General features: G+C 38.2%; 1 long non-coding RNA gene across 1 annotated transcript; it reads right to left on the reverse strand.

Annotated features, from left to right (window-relative positions):
• Nucleotides 1-15,907: 15,907 nt before the first annotated feature.
• LOC147817386 (uncharacterized) lies at nucleotides 15,908-25,081 on the reverse strand. The gene is made up of 2 exons (XR_015436434.1): nucleotides 24,994-25,081; nucleotides 15,908-16,479 (listed from the first exon to the last, which is right to left on the reverse strand). It is a non-coding gene; the product is annotated as an uncharacterized LOC147817386 (long non-coding RNA).
• Nucleotides 25,082-26,214: the final 1,133 nt, after the last annotated feature.

The following is a 26,214-nucleotide window of genomic DNA, read 5'->3' on the forward strand; positions in this document are numbered from 1 at the left end:
CACATACAGTAATAATAATAATAATAATAATAATGAGAGTAAGGTTATTACTAATATTTTTATTAAATAAAACATTAAAGTTTATTAGTAAAAAACTTTTCAAAACTAATGTTACAAAGTTAGAAACCAGGAGACAGGAATAAAATCAATAAGGCAGAAACCCGTAAAACCAGTGTTACAACCAATGACAGTAGTATTGTTTTAGTTTCAACAGTGAGGGAGGAAATGAAAATAAAGACTATCAAAACTTTTTGAAAAGCTACCGTTGAGCGGACTGTTATCATGTTACAAAACAGCCCTGCTCATCAATCACTATGTCAAACAGAAATAATTTGACCCTGTTTGAAATATTTTTCTCTTGATTGTAACTTCTTTTTTACTCCACAAGGTGGAGCTATGAGGTAAGAAAATATGTTGGTAAGTGCTGTTTTAGTTGATATTTCTCTGATGTTAAACTGTTTAAATATCATAACCTTCAGTTCTAGTGCTCATTAATTCAACACTTAGTGATATGTTCTTAAAGATGCAGGATAAATGTATATGACCATGTGATATGAAGAAAATTTTGAAAGAACAGTAGTCAGTGTTTTAGTTTGTCACAGGTTTTATAATTAGAGGAACAAACAGGATACACAATTGTACTTACATACTTTACTGTTCCTATTCCAGGGTAATAATAATAATATCCTTTGTTTCTGTACATTTGCTTTATGTGGGGACTGACTTTTCACTCCAACCACAGACCAAAACAGCTTCCAGAAGAGCAAAATGCCATTTCTTTTTTTTGATCTAATGAGGACATCTACTGGACATTACATCAATATTGACAGATATCTTTTGTATTTAATGATTTTATGAATTACTGACAAACAACACATAAGTCTAATTGCCATGTGATGTGTATGAGCATGAAAGTCAAAGGTGGAGGTCCAAAGGAGAAAAGACACACTAAAAAAGAAAACTGTATCAATTACATTTACATCAGTTCTCTTGAATTCTGCTTCCAGAGCAGTTTCATGGGAATCTGACTGGCTCTTACTGTTACGTGACCTGAGGGATTCAGGTCACGTAAGCTTTGAATATGTGTTACTCCCGATTAGTTCCTATAACTGATGAGCTCCTTGAATGAGTGGAGAAATATATTCCTCTCTTCAACAACAGTCTTCATTTTGACATAACTCAAGGTGAGAGTCTGGAGAGTCAAAGAAGAGTTAAACTGGGACCAGTGGATGTCCACTGGGCATCTCACCCCTTTGGGCTATCGAGCGCTTGCTTGTTGCCTCCAGGGCTCTGGTATCTCTGCTCCTTTTATTCTGATGCTAATGAGGCCTGGACAGGGCAGTCAATAGGGTCACTTCCTGACCAATCACTGTGACATTAATGAACTCTGAATACACTGGGTGGACATATGCTTTGTGCTTGTCTTGTCTGGTTGGCTGGTGGCAGAAGCTTTATTGAGTGAAGAGGTCTCTAAAAAGGCCTGTTAACAAGTTAACTGTGAGGTTACCTGTTTAAACACTGTTTGGGTTACATCCTTCAGACTCTGTGCTATTAGTTCAATGAAACAACATCATTTACATGGCATCATATTTATTTAATTGACCCCCACTTTTGTATTAGATACACTGCTTTCCTAAAGTTCAATGTTAATAACCTCATGTGTGTCCATGTGTTTATAATGACATGATAATGGTATACTTACTATACCTTTCCCAGAAAGGGAGTTGCATATGTTTTGGTTTTTGGACAGCTACGACTTTGAGAGTTAAGAATGTGATAGTGTGATTATGATTTATGGTATTTATCAAATAAATTAAGACAAGATAATTTACTAAAAACCTTTTGCATGTTAGAAATTTTGCATGTTAGTTTTAAGTTTTGATTATGATCATACTAATTTCACTGTGTCTATAATGTTCTTCTGACGACTTGTAGGCAAAACAGCTCAAATTAATAATCCCACCACAACCTTCTTGTCTGCAGAACTGTTCATTAATTATCATTTTTTCAAAGGTTGTCAGATGTTCCCCAGAACAGAAAAATGTGTCAATATTTGAATGGCTCTTTTAGATGTTTACACAGCAAGGCTATGTCATGGTACTGGGTTTATTAACAGTGACATAGACAGATGCTGCTTTTTGAGCATTTTTAAAGAAAGGTTTGCTAAAAAAAATTGTATTCATTAATATACTTATTTGGACTGACTGAATTCATGAAATCAAGAAAGAAGGTGTGGCAGGGATTCCAGTTATTTCAAACAAGACACTTTAAAATAGACATAACGAAAAGTGTATTCTCTGTCCATCCTGCAGCAATGTGAAGCAAAACCAGCTGCTTCTCAACAAACTTCTGGGGGAAAACAAGACAGGAACATTGACTGATTTGTAGCCTCTAATAAGAGCCAAAATCATTGAACCATTTCATCAAAACATCAGATTCAACAGAGTTTGACAGTGATGAAGGCTCGGAAGTGTCAAAATGTTAGTGTATGTGTGTTGTTATTCAAATCAGTCTTGACTCAAATCCAGCCTTTTCAGAGACTGTAAAAGTCTTCTGAGATTTTTTTAAGGAAAGGATCCCAAAGGTGACGGACAGTGTCACTGTAACAGAGATGTTTCTAGACAGGCCTTGCTGGGACCTGATGCTGGAGGAGAGTGGATGCAGCTCCTCTTGTGAATCATATGACCCTGGGGAGAGTGTTTGTGAAACCACTTGGTCTGCCATTGTCCTCCTGGGACTGGCCTCCTCTGAAAAGCTGCAGAGAGCCTGTAATCAGATTAAAGGTTGCTGGGAAGGGGAGGAGGGATTTCTTGAGGAATAGCGAAGAGGTCGTGGAAGTTCTCTAATCAGTACCTGCCATTGAAGTGCAGAAGAGAGGCTAAATAACGCAGCAGGAGGGAAGGCGGGAGCCAAGCTGGAGGGACAAATTGGCCTGTTGTTGGAGGGGGATAATGGGACAATGAGGGAGGGGAGTATAATCAGTGAGTATAGAGTGGGAGAGAATAGGTGCAATGGGAAAAGGAGGAGACTGAAGAACTCCAAAGGCGGTGGCCTTGTCCCATCCTGCCCTGGCAATTATATCACCTTTGTGAGCTGATTGGAGCAGGCTGCAGAGTCCATCTGGGCTTATAGATGGACGTAACAACCTACATTTTCTCACTGTCCTCGCCAAGCGGTCTCACATGGCCACTGAGCAATATATCAGGGGCACAAGAGGTCTAAGTAAAACCCATCAGCACGCTCCTGAAAAGCTCCTGTCCTTCTAGCAGTCCATAAAGTGCCACATGACATTGACAATCATCAATTAGTAGTCACATCTTTATGCTTTCTCTCAGACTATTTCATTATAGGCAGTTTTCTAGTTCTCATGACAAAGAAGCAAAACAAAAAACAAAAAACAAAAAAAATTTGTTATCAATGCAATGAGTTATGTTAAGAGATGACCCTGTAACCAGTAAAATGATCCTCCTCACTGTCCAGAGCTTGTAATGCTCATGTCATATCACAAGACATCCAACTGAGTGCTGAGCTCCAGCACTCTCTTCTTAGGATCCTTTCTGTCTTTGTGATTACTCATCAAACATCCATTGCCTGAACACCAGACATCACTAAAGGCCAATCACTTCTTTTTTTATTCAGTTGACAAGAGTCCATTCGTTGGGGTCAAGGGGGAAAGTCTTGGGGGAGAAGACCTCTCAGCCAGCACTAGTGAGGAGGAGAACCAGAGAAATCACTATTCATAGCAGGGGAGTGCTTTGATTCAGGCACAAAGGCCACTAGTTCCCTGCCTAGATTGAAAAAGAAGAAATCAGAGCTGCTTTAAAACATATACGAGGGATCCAAACTGAATGGTTTAGCTAATTCACTACTCCACCTGCCCCTAAATCCTAATTTGTGCATAGAAGATATTATTTGATTATTGTTATTATCATTATTACTATAGAATAAAATAAAAGCATAATTTTCTGCTTGTGTATTACAATACTTACATCCAATTTTTTTTTAATTTATTTTTTGGGCAGTTTTTGCCTTTATTCATATAGGGACAGTGAGAGAGTGACAGGAAAGTTGGGGAGTGAGAGGGGAGGACATGCAGCAAAGGGCCATGGGTTGGAACCCATGGCCGCTGCGGTAAGGACTGAGCCAAGTGGTACGCCCATACTGTCCAGTTATGTGTATTCCAAGTTTCACTTCACTTTTCACTTCCATCCCAGAATAACAATTGTCACATCAACATCTAAACTATACTTTTCAGCTAACTATGTTACACAGCACCAATTTCAGTGAGTCAAGAAAAATCTGGTGTTTTTTGTAATCACATTTCAACCCACAAGCATAGCAATGAAAACAACAGAATCTCTATGACAAGGGTCTGAAAAGCAGTTTTTCTGATCCTCAGAAGCATGAAAAGAGAATTATTGTGATGTATATCTGGGAGCCGAGAGATGGACTCAAGAAGCCTGTTTTATTGCACATATACTGTATGGACACCTTTTCAAAATGTATTGGGGAGAACTGCAAGCAGAATGTTATTACACAGACTGAAGCTGACGGCATAAGAGAGAGTGTGCTGAACCTCTTCCCCCCAAGACCTGATCTGCATGAGCTCCTATCCCATGAGTCTCCTGCTGTGTTACTATCCAGATCCATCCTAAAAACACATGCTCACTCTAAATAAGAGGAAAACTGATATGACACTGTCATCAATAATAACTGCAGAGTTACTGAGGGACATGGCAAAGACTACAGACAGATAGCGATTATAAAATGATCTCACATAAACTGGACCTATTTTGTCCTGTGGCCATTATTTCATTTAGCTTTTTTTTTTAAAAATTTGAATCCTCCAGAGCACCTTATCCCTGGACTTACAACAAGTGACCAGCTGAGCACTTGGCCTCTTCATTCTTCTTTACAGAACAACATTACCTTTAAAATTTTAAAATCAGAGTATGGCTGACTGCTGTATGTAAGTTAGGATAAAAATGGCCAATGTGGCATCTTGACATTAAATATTTGCGCATGGATACATTAATGATTCCTCTCCTGAGTGATGGTCTCAAGTGCTGGTCCTGCAGTATCTATCTTTTGCAAAGGAGGGCCTTGTAGGAGTTGGCCTTAGGAAGGAAGAGGCATTTAAAACCAAAAAATTTACTTTTGTGAAAGCAGAATTACTGATTTTAGAGGGTATACAAAAAAGGCTACTGTCTTACTTTTACAGTAATGCAAGTGGGTGTAAATAGCTGTTCTACACTCTTTCGCATGACTATGTTTCAGGGACTGTACTAGTTGCACTAAAGCATCTCTGCACCAAAATCATCAGTGCTCCTAATGGGAAGACCTAAATTATTCATTCCTGAATGCCAGCTGTATGCCACCCTTTAAGAGCACATCGTAATTCTTGCAGGTGACTTATCCTCGCAGAAGCCATCAACTCCAGCTACGTTAATGCTGATGAGACACACTGACAGAGAGGGGGCAGTAATCTCACAAATAAAAAGGAAGGAGGGAAAGTCATGGAGAAAAAAAAGGAGGGAAAGAGGGGGACAGGAAAGGAGGGGAGAGGAAGGATTCTCTTGGGAAGGGAGGGTGTTTGGGTGAAAAGCAACAGCATATGTATTGTTGGAGGCCCTGACTCGCCACCCTGGAGAGCTCCCTGTTCCCACGGTTTGCTCAACAAACAAACGCACACCCTCCCACCCTCCCCTCACACACACACACACGCACCACACCACACCACACCACACCACACACCACCACACCACACACCACCATGCACCCGCACGCAGTGGTGATGTCATTAATTACCATCAAAATGAGCATGACAGCAAGCAAGTGTGCGTGCCTCTGCCGGCGAGGTTTTGTGTGTGTGTGCGTGCGTGTGTGTGTGTGTGTGTGTGTGTGTGTGTGAGGGAGAGAGAGGGAGTTGTAGGGAGTGAGAAAGAAAGAGACCATTGTCCGTTCTGAAATAAAGAAATCTCCACTGAAGCATTGTAAATGGAAAAGGCATAAAAATGGACCAAATTCGGGGATCTTTGAGTGAGAGCTGGGCTGTCACATCTCGTCAGAGCCGCACAAAACCTGATGTGCACACATTGCCCTGCCCGGCTACAGAGACACACTGTGGCCCTGTGATTGTGTGCTCTCCCTGATGAAATTCAGGCCTTTTTCCCTCCCAGCCTGAGAGGCACAGGGCTCCTGTTTTTATGAACACTCTGTTTGTGTTTATATGTATGCACAATTGTACGTGTGAGATGTTGTGTGTATACTTTTTTTGGTCAGTAACACGTTAGAAAAGGTCCTCATTATGGCAGGCATGCTGTACTTCAGTATTTAGGTAGACCCACTGGGTTAAAGATAATTTTACTGTGTAATGCAACATTTGGATCAGTTATTGTGCATGCAACCAGCCTGTTAGGAAAAGCTGCAGCATCTATCTTGTAGTGGAAACTGTCAGTACACATTTTTTTCTATGTTGTGATATCTCCCTCTTGGGTTCATCACCTCATGAAGTCTGACAGCTTTGGTAGCAAATGTGAGCCAATTCACCTGCTCTTGCTTGCACCACTTATTACTTTGCACATATTTATATAAATATGTTCATGTGCATGCTGATAGACTGTATACCTTATGCTCTGTATTATAAATCTTTTATTGCATTCAGGCTTTAGATGATTTATGATTTGTTTTGATGCTTTTCTGATTTCTCTGATGTTCAGTTTAATGATGTGCTCCTGTTGTTGATGTTATTTGGTGTTTTTTGCCGTTGAAACGAGAAATAAACTTGAACTTGAAACAATATCGGCAATATAAGGTAACAAAGATCAGATTTATTAAATCTGAATGTGAACACAATCAACTTCACATTTAAACTATGAACCATAGCTGGTTTGCTTATCATGATAAAAAATAATAAATACTGGCATCTACAGCCAAGCTATCAGCTTTGTGACACTCTAGGCACAGCAATGCTATGAGCTAAATGCTTATATAAGCGCAAACATTCTGCTATTTAGCAGGTATAATGTTTACCATGGTCATCATCATAGGTGAGCATCTTGTCTTTATAGTATTTTTATATCTCAGTTAGTATGAAACATACAGTACAGCTAAGGATGATGAGAATGTGATTTGTTATTTAGTCATAAACCAAAGGATGGGAAACGCTGAAATTCTGACCTGATGATGGCGCTATACGAAAAGTTAAGGGCTCACCAAAGAGATAAAAATTCATCCTGAAGGGGACAAAAATGTCTGTACCAAAGTTCAATCCAAAAAATAGTTGAGACGACTTTTTACTCAAAAACAGACATGTGAACGAGCTGGTGGTGCGAGAGGAAAAGTCGGAGGATCACCAAATTCAGTAGGATAAATTATCTTTCGCCCATGAATGTCTGTGTAAAATTACATGGCAATCCATCAAATAGTTCATGTTGAAAACATGAATACTTCCAGACTAAAGCACAGCGATGACCTCCTGGTCGGCTTTTTGTCTCGTTTGGCTGGAACACAGCAGAGACGTGGCTTGGTTGTTAAGATGGCAGAGCAGAGAATGGGACAATTCAGCATTTCAGGTGTAAAACACAACTGTCCAAACTCTCAGCCTGCTACTAAACATCCTGCTGTACAGCTTGAGAGTCCAGCTCGCTGCAGAAACCCGTTATATTCTCTTACCTCATGAATTTACAAAGATTTAAATGGGATTAACAAAAAGATAAGATGACTGAATCAAAAAGTTTGCAATAAATGATCAGAAAGAAACCATAGATGTATGTGTGTCAGTGTGTATGCAAATGTGTGTGTGTGTGTGTGACAGCTCTGCGTCCTGTAGTTTTTTGGCACGGCATGGATCATTGTATGGACCTTCATTAGAGATCATTAGGTTTTTTTGCATAGTGGGCCTCACTAAGCTGTGGTTGTGCAGTGAACCAGTCCGGGGACTGAGATTATTGTTGAATGTGCAGCCATGAATGCATGGGATTCCACCTCATCAAAGTTTGCACAGATAATTGCTACTATTTGATCTCCACTATCTGAGAAGAAACCGTGTTCATTAGAGGCTTTGATTGGACGTGAAGAGAAGAGAAACAAATGTGTGCTTTGTTGTCTTGTACAAATCTCTCCTCTCAGGGGGTTTATGTATCTGCAGAGATGGAGGGTTTTTTGTGTCCTAAACTTTGATAAGGTCCTTGTTTCGGGACCAATCCCATCTCTGTGTTTGGGAAAATATCCATGTGTGCCCCATCCTCCAAGCTCATCAGCCATCCCAGGGAAAAAAAACCCACAATGCACTGCATTGAAGATGTGAGTTCGACGGTTGAAAGTCCTTTACTTTGAGTGGTAATTTACATCTTATCTATTGTTTGCATGGTAAGCTCCTTGAGATGCGTCATCTTGTTTTTGAAAGGGTTTTTTAAAAAAAAAAAGGTTACACAAGGATAAACATAAAAACATGACAAAAACCTAGCCCAAGTTTGTGCCTTTTATGTATTATTATTACACTTCAGTAACAGAGCAAAGCACAAGTTTTTCTGATGGTTAAGTTTTAAAGCTTGTACATCAACACTCACTGTGGTGCTCTGCATTAAAAAAGAAAAGAAAAAGAAGCTGAGAACCAACATTCTAAAATCAGTTATATTTGTCTATATTCATATTACCTTCCAATTATTTTGTATATTCATTCATAAAAATGTGTCCATATTTGCAGCAAACAGAATATTTTTTCATCTATAGATGGACAAAAGAGTCTTGGATCCGTGACATCAATAAGAGAGACACAACCTGGTTCTAGGGGAAGATGCATGTAAAAATGTGAAGTTAGTTAAGCAGAACTTGCAAAATAATTTGCAGATAGTTGAATTGAACGTACATAAATGCTACTCTCTGTGTTGGTACTGCTTTTAACATATTGGCTAGATTAAGATTTTCAGTTTATTTAGACTGGGGATATCAGGAAAGCGCATGCAAACACGACTTCAAGTGGTGAAGCTGAATGATTGGTTGCGTTGTCATTTGTGTGCATGCTCTTGTGCTTTTTGTGTGTGTTTGTGTGAAGAGGTAAATGCAGGTAAGAGCACAATAAAGCGAGGGAACACATTGAGCTTTATTTCCAGCAGGTGGTGCCACAGCGACAATGACACAGGCTGGTTATCTGTACTCACATGAAAGCGCACATATAATTTATTGACTTAAATTTCTTCTGTTTTAGTTTACTTACTCAGGTTACATGTTATGTTGGGATTTAGGATGAGTGCATCTTCTCTTTTTTACCTTTATATATTCAGAGAAGGTGATTGCTCTTCTCTCAATAATGCTCTTCATGCTCACATACATTTACATCTCTCTTACAGTCGAGACCTATCTTCAGACAACCTGCTTCTCTGAAATTATTGGTGACATATAATATTTGTGAGAATTAAATATTTCCAAACTGTAAATTTAAAAGATGCCTATTTTCTTTTCTTTTTTTTGCTCCTCCTTTCTCCACCTACCTCACTTATTTTCTTTTCTTCATAGCTGATTGGCTCTTGTTTTCACCCTTACCACCCCCCATTTACCTGATTAAGTTCACCTTATCACTCCAAGGATATTTAAAGACTGCACTCCAACTAGACTAATCATTCTTTTTAACCTTTGCATGGGGTGGCAGTTCTGGTAAGGTGAGTCCATGTTACTCTTTAGTTCTTATACTATGTCCATGTTAATCTAACGGAACTTTATTCTTATGTCTTTAAGAAGCCATTTCGAGAGACATTTATTGTGTTAAATTTAATCTCTATTTGTTTCCTTTCATATTCAACAGCCCATGTCCTTCATGTTCACAAATGTAATTCCTTTAAGAACTTAAAATAAACCTTTGGGCAGCAGATTTAAGTTTCATGGCTTTATTTTCAATGCATTCTCACGTGGTGCACATGATGGTTAATATTTAATTCTGAATCTCCTGATTTACAGTAATGGGTGAAGAATTTAACCCTTAAAAAAGGTTATCACACTATCACACACGTTTTTCTGCCATTTAAAAAGGTCATTCAACACAATGTACAAGAAGATAATTTTAAATTATATTTATATTATATTATTTTTTATTTTATATATATACATTTTTATTTATATTTAAATTTATATTTAAATCACACTGTGGAAGCTGTAATATCTTTTTGTCTATGAGAATAATAATGATGATAATAATAATAATGATGATAATAATAATAATAATAATAATAATAATAAAACAATAGATATGATACTCATGATGTTTTACAGTTGTTTATATTGGTTGATTGTCTTCAGTTTCAAGTACTTCAACTGAGTTCAACAACCTGCTGGGAAAAATATTGCCCGTATCAGTTTATAGTTAGGACAAACATTCATCTGAATTGAATTGACACACACATTAAATTATAATAAGAGTTACTCGTTAAACAAATGAAGCTTTAAAAAACAATCACTTTAACTGTCTATTTCAGCAGATGATGAGTAAGTTAAATGGCTTTTTAATTTGCAAAACAATTAGCAGATATGTGGCTCACACACAAGTTGCAAGCCCAAACATGCATTTGGTTCTGGGGTTAAAAACATCTGAAGTTATCGCTGCCAGAAACTCGCCATTTAGCCAGTTGTACAAAAAGCGCTGATCAGAGGGGAAAAAATGTTCTGAAAAATGCATTTAGTCCTGTTCTTGCCTTCATTATCAGACATGACACAAACACTGACTCAGCATCTTCTAATCTCATGAAGATATTCATTGTTTTGAGGCATGAAAAACAAGTTTTTCACATGTCATACTTTGTCACCATGTAATTTGCAGCATCTCATAAAAATGGTTGTATTATTGTTGTACATTATTATGTGCTGCTTTGCTTTACAGTGTCTTCAGCCCTCAGTTTGTATAATGGTCAGTGGTACAGAGCCACAAATAATTAGATGATTTTTATTAGGGTTGTAATGCAAAAGGTGCAGGCCTTCCTGCAATCTGCGCACTAGACTGTTACTGTATTAGTTAAAACATACCCTCTCAATTATATTTCTTGTAGAAATTCATATGTGCTTGTCAAATTTAGAATATTTTACAGGTTAGAAATTTTAACGCCTATTGTATTTGTCTGCTTATAGTCACTGTTAAGGTCTTGTTTCATATTTTCTCACCTGAAGGGGTCATTACAGCTCATGTGCATTTTGGGAAGTCTGGGATACCTGCTTTAATAACAGATTGGGCAGCAAAGGGGCTTGTATGTGCCATTATGAAAGGACAAAAGTCGACACTTAAAATCCTGTTAAGATTTTAACAAGCCTGGGAAAGAAGTTTGTCTGACATGACGTACTTCCTCAAAATTTAATTTAGGCTAATTTTTGCCATCTTTCTCTGCACTTTGTTTATCACCTTTTAAACTGCCCTTATGACACACAATTTACAAACTATAATACAGTCTATTTACTTTCAAAGTGATTTTTTTTCCAACAAATTTTTTGCCTTTCTCATTCGAAATCTTTGTATCCCTAAATCACAAAAAATGTCAATAATTCACAATTTAAAAAATATTTAAGAAACATGGTCTACAAACACAATGAGTTACTGTGTGAAAGGCCCACATGACCATTTTCAGCTGGTCTTCTCAGCTGGTCTCTACATGACATGTAAATGAAGTTGTTACTAGAAATAAACACGCTCACTGTCCTGGACCTAAAGCTGCCACTTGTGATGCATTGGTGCAGTTGAGACATCTTCAGTCTTTCCCAACATGTTGTTCTTCAGCTATCTGAGATTTTTACTTTTTTTTCTAAATCAAAAGATTGAATAATAAAAGGAAAAAAACTTTTTTCTAATTATATGGAGTCTGGGCTTATTTAGCTGCTGAAAAGGAACTCCTAGTGCCACAGCAGCCCCTTAAATTTACCAAATAAGGAGTAACGCTGATGAGGTGAGAAGCAGAGAATGCCTAAAACAAACTGTAGAGAGGCTCCAGCAAAACAGCCAGGCTTAAGATATATTAAATTACCATGATTGGGACTTAAGGCATGGTTAAAGCCTGTTTGAGAGGCTGGGGAGCCTCAAAGCAGTGCCATTCATGTCTGGGGAGCTGGGTCAATAGGTTGGGGAAGTTCACAGGGCCTGATTCTATTCTTATGCAAACGCAGAGTACAAGACCTAAAACTCACTGAGTTGGAAGATATAAATGACTGGACAATCATCTGCAGCCCTCCACAGGCACACCCCTAGTCTACAGCTGCCCACTAGTCGTTGGTGAGATAGAGCTACAACATCTGAATTCACTCTGAAATCTGTCCCTGGTTTGAAAAGTGAAATGTACCCGATGATGTTACTGATACTGATTCTACATTCTGGCACTTGACAGCTCTGATAAACAAACGTGTTAAACTCAGTCGTGTCTCATAGAAAATGTTGCCTATATTCCAGATTTTGGAGTGCAGCAGTGTAAAGAATGAGGCACCATAATAAGTACTAGTTTATTTATTTATGCATAATAACAGCACATAACAAGTGTGCTTTGTTCTCTGCAGCTCAGCCTGGAAATGAATTTCTTAGCTCTGGTGAGTAATGTGACCTCTGGTGACTCCAAACACAATAGACAACATCTATCTCTATCTGATGACAAGTAGAAAATCTGAGCAGAATGAATGAATGAATGCACACTGAGTGCCGTGAGAGAGAGCACCTGCAGCCAGCAGCTCATGAGTTCCTCTGGTCATCTCTGTCTGACAAGGTTTCACATCACACACACTTACAGTGCTGGGCACAAACTTCACATGTGTGAAATGAGAACAAATGATTCAATGACTCGGCGTGGTGTTAATTTGACACAAAATCATAGCTGTTAGATAAACTTAATAATAGTTGAACATGACTAGGTCAAAGCCTATATAGCTGGACCGTATATGGTCAATGTGCGAAATTGAGGACTTATCTGAAAACTGTTATGTATTTCTGTAAACAACCGACATTATTGCGTCGTATTTGCATTCTGCCAAGTGTCGGCTGGTTTCCGCCCTTTATCTGTTTTTCTTCTCTCCTACTCTTTGTGCTCACGTATACAGTATTTTAATACAGCCAGATTTTATATAAAGCTGATCTCATTTACATGTTTTTCTGTTTCTGTTGTAAAACAATGGAACAAGTTTGAAACAGTGACTGAAAAATGGCCCATTAAGACTATATGTTAACCAGCATTCACTTTCAAGACATCCCTAAGCTGCTGCTCTGCAATGCCAAAATCCTGATTTTATAACCACAACGTTGCCTGACAAAATCACCAAACAAATAAATTAAAGAGAAAAGCTGTGCTTTGGCTATATTTGCTTGTAAAATCATCAATCAGTGAGAAAGTTAGAGGCAACAGAATATATTTCTTATTTCAACTAGTGTAATTGTAAAAGCCCTGAAAAGGGGGATATTTGAGTCAAAGACGACAAAGACAAACTTTCTTCAGCTCATGTGTGTAATGACTGAATTATCACAACAAAGGCAACAATCACAAATGTCAGTACATCTGTAATAATGCACAGCTATCACGCCAAACATCCACAGTGCTGACACTGAACAAACGTCAGTAATAAGCCACGCAAAATATCAAGCACAGCAGTTTACAAAATATACTGGAGCAGCTTACATCTAATAAGCTTCTAATCAGTGCACTCATACAGTGGTACAGAAATTTCAGCAACATATCTACAAAATAGGTTACACACTACAACACCAGCCAAGTGCTTGTTTCCATAGTTACAGTATACCACAGACAATAGTGGGGTTAGCATTGCAAGGAGTTAGTTTAAGGTAGCTAGCTTAATCATTGTCAGACAGTTAACTTCATTACTCCGCATTACACAAACATACCTGGGTATACATCACCCTGCATGTACACATTGATCTAACACAGTCACAAAAATTCAGCATAGCAGTTACCTATGGCTTCTCTCTCTTCCTCCCACTCTCCTACTCTCTCGTCCTTGATTTGCCTTATGTTTAGTTATTCGTCTGCCTCCATTAATAATAACGATTCATGTAATGTAAGTAGTTTATTTTTCCTAATGGATGCAAGGCTGCTTCCCTGCAGCTCCGGAGCTGCCAGGAAACCAGTGCGGCAAGGTGACTGCCTGTAACAAGAGGTGTAGCCCTAAGCCCACGGTTGGCACCCATACAGTCCAGCCATATACTAGGTTTAGCTATACCAAGATTTGTTTGGGAAAAGTCTCTGAATCTAGTGACAAATGCATTAGGTTGGCAACACTGCAGGCTGTAAACACCCCTAATAGGAAAAGTTTGCGCCAATTCATCTTGAAAGAATAATAGCCAATGGGGAGACTGCAACTCAGTGACATGGCATTCGGCGGACCAATGGTGGAATTATAGTCAGTCAGTCACTCTTGGATATTCGCTATGGGCTGGCCTTACATGTTGTGGTCCAGCCACAAATCAGGCATTGATGCTCAAATGTGGAAAAAATCAAGAAAAAGCAGAGGCATTATATGTTACATGGCCAAAAATATGTGGTCACCTGGAAACCATGGGCATTAATCTCATTAAACGTTTGCAAAGGTTTTCAAGCATATTTTGCAGCAGGGATTTTCAGCCACAAAAACATTGGTGAGGTCGGGCACTGATGTGTGAGTGATAAAACCTGGCTCTGCATTCCAGTTCATGTTCGATGGGGCTGTCAAAGTCAGAGTTTTTCAAAGCCAAACTTCCAAAATGTATTGACAGGTTTAGCCATATAGTGTATTCTGATCAAAACAGACCGGTGGAAGATTGCATTGACTGAAAAATGGTTGTGATGTCTTTTGTTTTGATAGACAGTAACATATAAAGGCAGTTGCATGTTGCATTAAGACTGGACCAAAATCAAAATTTCACTAAGAAATATTCCTTCATGTTAAGAATATTTTCTGATAGTGGATTTTACTTGTTAACGCTGGTGGTCAGGTACACTGTGTTAGGATGGTGAAATTCCTCAAGTCAGAAAATGTTAGGGGTCACAGATGCACGTGTCTGTCGGCTTGTGCTGGGTCACATTGTGTCCCAGGAGAGTGAGAGGTCACAACTCCCTCTGTCTGTGTCCAGCAGCAGACTGGGACTCTCCACGCTGAGGGGGGCAGTTTAACACAGACAGTCGGATGATGAGATGATGATGATGATGATGATGATGATTATGATGTATGAGTCTTATGGTTGGCATGTTATTTACCACATTACACTTTAGTGATTGTGTGGCATCTCTCTCATTATAACATGAGAGAAATATGTAAAAATGGCTGAATATTGTTCCTCACAAGACATGAACAGTGAATGCCTGCATTCAGTCTTGATGCTGACTGTGTTTGGGGTTTTTTTGGCTTTGTTTTTAATTATTATTCTTTAAATTCTTATGACTACAGAGAAAAACGATGACATCATATTAGAGGATTTTCCGGAATGTGGGGAAATTTCTTGGATTGAACAAGTTATTGCAACGCATTAAAACTTTTATTAAGGCTAATTTATTTATTTAAAAAAGACAAAAAAAACACCATATGAAGAGAAATGCAGTCACGTTATTGTCATGGTACAGTGCATTGTAGTCAGAAAGGTGTGCTTTTTGTGCTCTTTGTTATTTATACGATATAAGCCTGAGCCAAGGCCTTTCCATACATCCCACCCCCGTGTTGCTACATCTTCTGCCATTTCCTTGCTAACTTTGTGAAAAAGCATTGCAGATTCAAACAGTATGTAACAGTAGTAATGAAACAATTAGGTCCTACCACTTCAGGCTGTTAGACCTGACCCACGTGTCTCCAAACAGCCCACAGCGTGCAGCGCCTGTTTTCAGTCTTCTGCCTCTGTCCAAGGTGCTGACAGAGAGCAGCCTTTATGAACTGTTTCAACAATATCACAAATAATAACACGTTTACCATGTTTCTGGAATAATTATTTTATTGAATAAAGAACAAAAACATGTCTTTCCTTTATCTCTGACACTATGAAATACCATAGTCATATGAATACATTATCCACAAAAACAACAACCTTTCAAGGCCTTCAACACACCATCTGATTACCAATTTACATAAATAATCATCTAGAATGACAAAATATTCAATGATTAGGATTACATTTCAAACAAAATCCATCCAGAGTTTTATTCATTTTTCAGAAAGAGTTCTCAAAAAAAGGTTTCAAAAATAAATAAGACTTAATACAAGTGTATCTAACGAAATACCTTTTGAGGTCTCAAAACTCATTTTCAAATCTACCGTCTTTATGAAAAAAGGTTAGTGACGGACTAATTCTATTTATGAACCGTGTTTAAAACTGTATTCAGTTACACTTGAAGTTCATTCATGGAGAAGAGAACATTTTCATGCAGTTGCCTAATTGCACAGAGAGAGACAAAGGCTCATGTCTGGCCGAAGAATCCACGTAATTAACACAATGATGCACTGAAGATCCTCCACAGCATGCAGGCGTCAGCATCATTGTGTCTTTTTCTAAAAAAACAAAAGGAGCAAAAAAAAGAGACAAAAACAGAAAAACATAAGAAATCAAACCCAGCTCTGTAATTCAGCATTAACACAGAACATTCTTTGCGTGCAGATATTGTCATATGAAATCATGTCAAGTGAACCACTCTGAACATTTACACTGTTCTTTAACTGGTTGCATCATCTCAGCGTATGTATCTCTTGTCAGATGAAGTTCAGGTGGGAGCTTGATGTGAAATCAGGCTGAGTTCAGCCCTGCAGCCAAGCTGCTGCCAGATTCACCAAATTATATAGAAAGAAGTTCCTGGACAATTTAATCCCACTGGGAGACGTGTTAAGACCCTTTCTTTGCCAATTTTCACCCTCTCTCTTATTCAAACCTCCTCTTTCTTCCCACTGCTCCGCAATTCACGATCATGCTTTCTTTTTTTTTCATGTTCTCTCATATCTTTTCTCAGTGTGGCTGCCACCCCCAAGCCCCTCAGACAGCATGTAGTTTATGCAAATGATCAGCCTTTCATGCTCAAAGTTGAATGAGACCTCAACAAAATCTCTCTTTCTCCCCCACACTAACACATGCACACGCACACACACACACACACACACACACACACACACACACACACACAGTGACTCAGTGCACTCAGGCATCGTCTTTGGCATCATCATTCTTCTCATCTCAGTTTTTTTTTTTTTAAATTTGAAATCCTTTACTTGATTATAAGATACAGGTTGGCATAATGAAGTGAGATGTAGTGTGGGCACTGAGGAGGAGCGAAGAAAAACAGTGTGTTTGTGTGTGTGTGTGTGTGTGTGTGTGTGTGTGTGTGTGTGTGTGTGAGGAAGGTGGCTGGAAGTGTGGGTGACGAGTGATGCTAAGTGGTGGACGGATGCATGGATGGACACAAACTTTAGGGGTTGGTTGGGGAGGAGTGTGAGAGGGGTTGGTGTGTGTATATGTGTAAGGATGATGAATGTGAAATTCTTGGTGTTCCCAGGGTCTGGGAGATGTTTGAAAGGCCGGAGGGAGGGTGGCTGCAGGGGGGCGGGGGGTGTCTGTGCTCAGCTGTTGGGGGGACCTGAGTCTCTCTCTTTCTCTCTCTCTGTCTCTCTCTCTCTCTGACAGGCTGTCCTTTTCACCAGCACATAGCCGGGCCGTCCAGCCTGCTGCCATAACAACGCCACAGCCCCTCTGTCATAGTAACGCCATGCAGTCACCACAGAGCGCGGTGGGGAGAGGGAGGGAGAGGGAGGAGTTTTGGGGGGAGGAACGACAGAAGTGAATGAGGAGTCGAGACGTTTCTAGCCCTGTGAACTTGAACTTGACCGACTCGTCTGAACGACTGGCGGGGGAGAATGGAAATCTGTTCCTGAGAGATTTTGAGATTTTGTTCTGTGATTTAGTATCTGAAATACTTATATGTCATGAATGTTAAAGATCTGCTGTGTAAGTCATGAATGAACAAATGTTTAAACAACCTACAGGCTTTTTCTGGAGCTTTCTCTGGAAATGTGGTTAAAGGCTCCAGAAAATGTTTGAAAGTGACTTAATTTTTCTTGTTTTTTGTCTTATTTTTATTTATTTATTTTTTTAAAATCACATCAAGAACATCATTATAAATTGCTCTGTTATAATGAAATTAAAAACTAAACAAGAAATAATATAAATGTTACCATAAAATAAATATTAATATATACTAATACATATGCTACCACTGCTACAACCATGACTACTACTGATAAGAAGAATAATTTCTACAACTTATCAGTTCACAAAAAAACGATTAATGAAGTCACACAGTATCTAAAGAGAACAGCTCAGTTACAGGGGGATAAAGAGTGTGAGGAGCTGCAGCTCAACAATAATGCAGCTAATATTTTCAACATTCAGTGTTTATCTCCATCTATCTGCCTCAGGATCGGTGTGATATGCCTGTTTGCTCCAGCCTAAAGCTGAAGAATGGCGACTGGTCCACATCGGGGGTCTTAGCTGCTCAGACCCACTCGACCATGGGAAAAAAGGAGCTGTGAAAGGTCCCCTGTTGCTGTTACAAAGCCAAGAACAAGCCATAGCAGGATAATCGTGTTTATCCCCCAGATTAAGACAGAATCGCAGCTGCGGAATCCTTGTGGGGGGGGAAAGGGGGCTGTGGGGACGTCCTGCCTTCAGGAGTGCTAACAGTCGCCCCTGTTCTGCACAGGTTCTGGTACTGAGACAGGATGGGGTCATTGCTGTATACTGGAATACCACGGGTTTGTTCCGGTGGGAGCAAGGTCTCACATCAGAAAATGGATGAGACCTGAAAGCATCACCATCCATTACCTGTCTTCCCTTACCAAAAGAGCACACCTGACCCACACAGAGCTAATCAGAGTCTGATTTGTGCACTGTAGTGTATTTGAATATCCTTTCTATTAGCATGTTGCCTGTCGCTAAGACACAAGGCAACAGAAACAAATCATCTAACCGCCTAAAAATACACTACATGTGCCAACTCTCTCATAATCTTCATAGACTTTGCAGGTGGAGCCCAGCATACTGCATACATGTGTCTCCGTCTCTTATAGTTTTGCTGCCAAAATTTCTGTATTGAATTATAGCTCATTTACAATAGAAATAAAATCATCATGTCTTTATCTTGTGTATTGTTGGGACAGATTTAATAAGGGAAATCAATAATAGATCATAGCTTTTACTTAGATTCCTCTTATAAATGTTCATAAAGGAAGAATTGTCCATTGAATGTATTTTTACTTTTACCAATGAAGCTGGTAGGAGGTTATGTCTATTTGTTTTGTCTTCCTTAAGACAAAATGAATTTTAATGGACAGATGTTTGATTTTAGAGATTTTCTGGATGTAGGATATGCAAGTGACAGAGAGAAATTCACATATCCAGAATGCCCAAGTTAACATTCATATTAACTTTGTGCTTCTTGCCATTTTATGTTGAATGTCTAGGCCCCATATTGAACTATTGAACAGTGTTTAATTTAGGTTTTCTTTTTTCTTTTTTTTTCGTTTTGTGAACATTTGTGAATACAAGTGTGTCATGTGGGTTGTTTATGATAGAATAAAACTAAACCAAATATTTAGGAGGCTACATCTTTGCAAAGCTGAGTCCCTTCTTTATGAATCAAGTAGGATACACATTTGGTATAATGGCCACGTTCTTTTTCATTAGCATTAGTTCTGGCATGAGACCACACACTCATACACACCCATATACTCAGTGTGAGAGAGTCACTCGCAGACATAAAGAGTCAGGAAGACAAAGGGCCAACTTTTCCAGGAGACCCTCTTATGGCTGCAGTGCTAATGCAGTCATCTGCCACTGTCTGGTCTGGAACGTCGTTCCCACCTCATTGCTCAGGGTTTACTGCCGCAGCCTCTCACATACGCAGTGTTGGGAAATAGAGGTGGCAGACCTTTGTCAAGTGCTCCTTTCACAAAGCAGCCATTGTGGAGCGAAGCCAGGATCAGAATGATAATGTGGACTCTGGCTACTGTTTACCAACAGGTCTCGTGCAGCTGCGGTGGACAGTGCAGTGGCTGTACTGTGTTTGTGCATCAGGGGGGAAAAAACAACACTTGTACTTTGCATGTGTACAGGTGCATATCGAGTGTGGGTCACTTGGTGTTTGTCCATGATGGTTTGTAAAACTGACTAAAATCCAAATGGTACTTTTTCCTCAGAAATGATGTTCATGAATTTACAACAGTCTCATTAAGCCAACAGTTGTTGTGCAGAGTGGCTGAAGGCCGCAGAGAAAGAGAAGGTAAATTGATGTCAAATGTTATTTCACATACAAACAAATAGTCATTGTCACTATAACTAGACCCAGGCACATTGATTCCAAGCCTTCTGAGATGTTTAATTGTTTTCTGGCACTAAAGCAAATAATTTGTAAATATTATACTATATTTTCATCAGTGCCAGGTTAAAACTTCTTTTTGTTGGTTTTCAATCTGAGAATAAAATACATTTTTGAATCAAGCCAATGAGGCCGATTTACACATTTGCTCTGTGTTGGTAGTCATATAGCATTTTGCTTTGTGAGCTCATATTATCACTCAGCTTCACACATGGCCCCTCCCCCCTGCTGCTTGTCTAATTACAGCCTGCTTGCTAATAAAGGAACAGTTCCCCTTTTATTTTCCAAGCTATGGCGCTGTCTATTAAAACCATTACTTCTTTGCCATCATAAGAAAGCAACAACTTTGAAAACTCAGTGTTACATAAAACACAGGTGGGCCATGGAAGACAGCCAAAAGCATCAACAATAAAGCTGACCTTAGTGAGAATTGGGGCATGATTCAACTCTATAGTCTTAATTAATGTCAACAGCTATTCTAAATTTTAAGGACATTAAAAACAGAAAAGTCGAAAGCAGGGCCTTGATAGAGACACTCAAGTCATGCCCTTTACGTTTTTTCATGGAATTTTGTTAGGTTTTTAATTCAAATCAGACTACTTTTGAGTCAATAACAGAGAATACAGCATTTCTCCATCAGAATTTAAATCCTGGCTTCATAACAAGATTTACCTTAATGCTGAAACATAAAATTCACAGTAAACAAATCAAACAGCAGGGTGGTGGATTGGGCCTATATGTTGAATATTTTCATGTGCAAATACATAAATACAGTTTTATGTTCTTTATTTAGAAAAGAAAATAGTGTTTCAGCTTTCTAATGTTAATGTAGACCTCTCTAAGCACAGCATTTTTAAAGATATTACAAGTTCAGGTTTGGTTTAATTTAAGGATTAATTAAATTAGATGGGCACTGCACCATTGTAACAAAAATATTTAATGGCAACAGAATTCGACAATAAATGATGAAAGTATGAAATTGTCCGTTTTCTCCGTCCATAATTCAAATCCGCATCCAGACTTGGGTCTTGTTAACAGCGGATGGAGGCTGGGTGCTGGGTGCTGGGTGCTGGGTGCTGCTGCGCCTTTAAGTACTCTCTGCCCTCGTTTCTATGCAATTATGTTAATATGCAGAGCTTGTCTGTGTCCTATTCATTATCGGCTGGAGTTGCGCGATTGTTTCCTTTATTTCCCATCTTTGTAAGACCACCCTTTGTTTTTCGGCAGGCCAGCTTTCTGCCACAGCGATGGCCTGGCGGAGAGACCGACAGAGCGCGCGCGAACGGTGGATGAGGACTTTTTGTAAGAAGCGTTTATGTGTGCAGGACATATTTCCTGTCTGAGGGTCAGTCTCTCAGTTTCAACACTGCGGATAAAACAGAGCCACCTATAAGTAAGTATCCACTCATCTCTTGGCTATACTGTAAAAACAAAAAACAACAACCCAGGTAAAATGTAAAATAATACTGGGCCTTTTGTTCTGATGTATAGGCCTATTTAATTGGATTGAACTGTAAGTCTACCTGACACATCGGAATGGAGTTCATTTTCAACCTTTCTGTATGTCAACATTAATCTGTCTCTGTTCAACAACATCACGGTGGGAACCAGGAGGTCATCGGAAGAGGAAGCACTTCAAATATCTGGAGTCTGAGAGCAAGAAAGAGGAAGGTGTCTTTAATGTACACAGCACAATTTGCAGCGATTAAAGTTGAAGAACTAATTAAAAACAGACAAACGGACAGATATTTGAATTGCAGGAATTTTGCATTTTCCTCTCCTATAAATATGTATTAATTAGCTCTTGAGGTCTGGCCTTTTTGAAAAAAACAAAAAAACACATAAGGCCTATAGGTCTGCGTCTGCGCCCTGAAGTCTTCACTGTAATTCATGTTTATTGAATAATTAACGAAAACGTGTATCACAGTGTCCCTCACTCTGTTACCCACCCCATCAGTTTTATAGTGGTTTCGTTAAAAAAAAAGAAAAAAAGAACAAATCAGATTTGTTTTCATCTTCATTGTTCATGGGACAAACTCCTGTGTCATTATCTCTACCCATTACACCTAAAATGATAAATAATAATTACTGAATTGATTAACTGGGACCACAAGATTTTACCAGAGCAGGTTTACAGACTGGAGGCCTGTTATTTTAGTCTTTCATTATCTATCAAAAAATAAATAAATAAATAAAAATAGCCTATATTCATTATTCTTCTTCCAGCCTTTTTAAAATAATTTTAATTCAAAAGAAAACTGAATCATTTCAATATTTTTTGCACAATGTTTTTGGAGATGGTGTATGTTTTTAAATGAACAAATAAACACAAAAACAATACACAAAAGCATCCTCAAAGCATAAAAGTGATATTTATTTAGGTTTTTTTTTAGCTGATTTTCCATTAAAATTACTGAATTCTTTTTTTTTGCTCTTTTACAGTGATGGTGGCTCTGACAGATAATTCGTAAGACTATGTCAAGAGTTTGTAAAATATCATGTGGCTAATGAGATGTGTGAATGTATTTATTTGTTAATTTATTTTATCTGTCATGCTTACTATAAAACTGACTACTTTAACTTGTAGAACATTTTGGGGTAATTGTCTGTGTATCAATTATCGGAGCCAGGTTTGCTTATCAACAGTTATTTGTACTACAATATGTTGTTTCTGTAAACTTGACTTCACTAATAAGACTTGTAGGACTTTTATTTCATCACTCATGACATTAGTGGGATCCCACAGATGTCACGTGTACAGTAATTTACCAGCAGCTTTAATATAATCAAATGTCCTGAGATTGTCTACCTCTGAATCACTCATTTATTCATTCGCCGTTCAATTACAGTAGCAGTTATATGCACTCTAACTCACTGAATACCATTTAAAAGGCCTTAGTAATGTGACCTCACTAATTAGCTACAGGTCTAGTTAGTTAGATCACACCAGAGAGGAGACGAGTAATAAGACGTAAGACAGGAAGGCTTAAAGACAGCGCTCATTAGAGTCTGATAGACAGCTAACGATGGACCAATTAATGCGGCCCAGCTATGTGCCAACACAACCATTTTAGAGGCAGCAGGGTGGCTCCGTCAAGATGGCTTCCATATAGACAACATGATGTTCTGGCAGAGAGGGAGGGTGAGCTCTAACCTGCACAGTCCCACATAAGCTTTCATCGTGGGAGGAGGCCTCTGCACACTCATTTTTTACAGATTAGACTCAGGAAAATATATTCTTTCTTTGCATTTGTAAAATTATTGTAAATACATAACTGTTGAATAATCTGCATCTGCATGTACACTGAATAATGCCTGACATTAAATTAAAAAAAACTATCCCAATTGAATATAAAAAGATGTTTTTTGTGTGAATATTAATGTTAAGAAAAAAGTAATTGTGATAAAAAGAAATATGCGTTTTAACACCAGAAAAGGGGGATGTTTTGGTTCATGTTGGCATTTTTCTCATGAGACACAAGCTGTGACTTCAAAGTTTTAGCCAGATTTTCTAACCAGCAAAACAGTTCAGTTTCTTGCAACCTTTAGTATTTTGTCAGATAATTCAATTGTTGCAGGATTAGAAACATTATGAGGAACATTTGTTGTATCTTCCACTCATTTTGCATAATTTTCAGCACCATTGTTATAGTAGCAAAAGAATACGGACATCTGTTTTGATACAATTATTCAAATAAAATTACATTTTAAGTGAATGAATGAAAATTAATTTTTCAATTTATAATGGACTTAAGCAGATTCAAGTAATAGCCTACCACCTGAAGCTTTTGAGTTTAATCAAAGCACCAGCGACACTGAGCAGATGTAAAGCTGTTTAATAGTTTTAGGTTTGTTCAACACACACTTTAGTGAAGGGACAATGTGACAGCTAGTACCACTGCTACGCAAAGACATTTTGTGGCAGGTATCAGAAGGAAGCATGAGACAAGAACAGTCATATATGGGTTTAACTTTCAAATAGCCCGTATTTTCTCAGTGAAGAGAGATTTACGAAAAGAAGGAAATCTTCTCAGATGAGAGGCTTGAACAGGGAAAAGTCTGACATATTTGACTGAAAAATAACTTTAAATTTGATTAATTATCAAAATAGTTCAAATAATTATTCAGATATTCTCCCTGGTTTTATGAAAGAATGTCAAACTGTGAACAGGGGCATTTCGGAAACTAAAATTATATACAGATATATATGATCTATGTTTGACTGTCTCATTGTGACTATAGGGCTGCAGCTAATAATTTTTTTCATTATTGATTGATCAGTTTATAAAATGGAAAAAAATGGAAACCACCCACCAGTTTCCTAAAGTCTGACATAATTTCTTCAGATTGCTTATTTTGTCCAACCCACCATCCAAAATACAAAGATATTGAATTTACTACCACATGAGATTAAGAGAAGAAGTTTGAACTGAGAAAAGTTTGACATTTTTGACTAAAAAATAACTTAAACAACTGATCAGTTATCAAAATAGTTGCAGATTGTGTTTTTGTCAACCAGCTAATCAATTAATCAAATAACTGTTGCAGCTCCAATTGTGATGATGAAACCACTTTGTCTTTGACAAAAGTTCAAATTCATTTGCACGTTCAGATTAACAAAATTGTTTTGTGTGTCATAACCCACCTGAAAAGACTTCTTGTCCTCTTGTAGTGGAATCTGTTTTTTCTTTTGGCTTCATCTCACCGATGCAGGAAGCTGAGGGTTTGGAGTTCATTCCTACTTTCGGTTATCTAGCTTTATGATGGATGATTAACACTCATACAGCTAGATAACCAAAGACAGGAACAGGCTCCGTTGTTTGCTGGAACAGCAAAAGGTAAGTCTGAAGCTTCCTGGGAACAAAGAAAATTATTATAGTGTTAATGCATGCCTAATGACAGGCTTCATTTAACAACTGGCAATTCTGATTTAAAAATGGTAATAAATCCACCTTAACATTTCTCCCATAACTTTTCAAAAAAGCTTTTTTAGCTTTTCAATGAGTAGTTAATTTGAATAAATGAAACCTTTTTTTATTTTAGAAATTTAAAATGTAGAATTTCTCTGGTACAGAAACACTTCAAATTTATACTGACTAATTGTAATTAATTGCAATTCTAGGCAAATACAGTGAGCTAACTGTGAAGTGGAGTGACATACTGCACAGTATGTGGCAGCTCCTATTACTCTACCACTTCCAGTGCAACCTATTATCACATTTAACATGCAGTCTAGCCTGTTTTCAGTTTCTATACTACGTCCCACGCTTTTTATATATACCTTCAAATATTACCCAAGAAAACTCCCCGTTTAAAGACTTTACTCGACTCCACCTGATATTTTTTCAACAAAGTCCAACCTTAAAAATGACTGAATTTACAAAACTTTGCAACTCCTAGGCGTGTTTAAATTTACTGAGTATGAAATTTTTCATCAGTGTCAGTTAATTTTACAACTATACACTGCTGTGTTGCTCTTACTGATATTAATTTATTATGATGCTGACAATGGTTTAGTCAATCCAAAACCTATGTATAAGTTTTCCTCCAAATAACTGTTGTTATAGGCTACTTGAAAAATCAGACAGTAATGTCACATAATCCGGCCTTTTATGTATATATTATAGTCTATATGTTAACTCAAAATCACCTCATGATGAACTCACGCTTCCCTTTGTCAGTACGTCTGACGTCAGTCGTTTTAATTGGGAAATAGATGCGCTGAATAGATGCGTCACTTTCTTTGTATATCAGGGAGAAAACGCCAACACATATTAATACAATTATCACAGCTTTTATGTAAATTAATATATTCAAAAGACAACCGTCTTGGGGCTGTGTCTACACTGGGTCTACTGGGTCAATT

Source organism: Seriola lalandi, unplaced genomic scaffold (genome assembly GCF_002814215.2).
Source record: "Seriola lalandi dorsalis isolate HSWRI2012SDOR001 ecotype SW California unplaced genomic scaffold, Sedor1 jcf7180002054968, whole genome shotgun sequence".
NCBI lineage: Eukaryota > Metazoa > Chordata > Actinopteri > Carangiformes > Carangidae > Seriola > Seriola lalandi.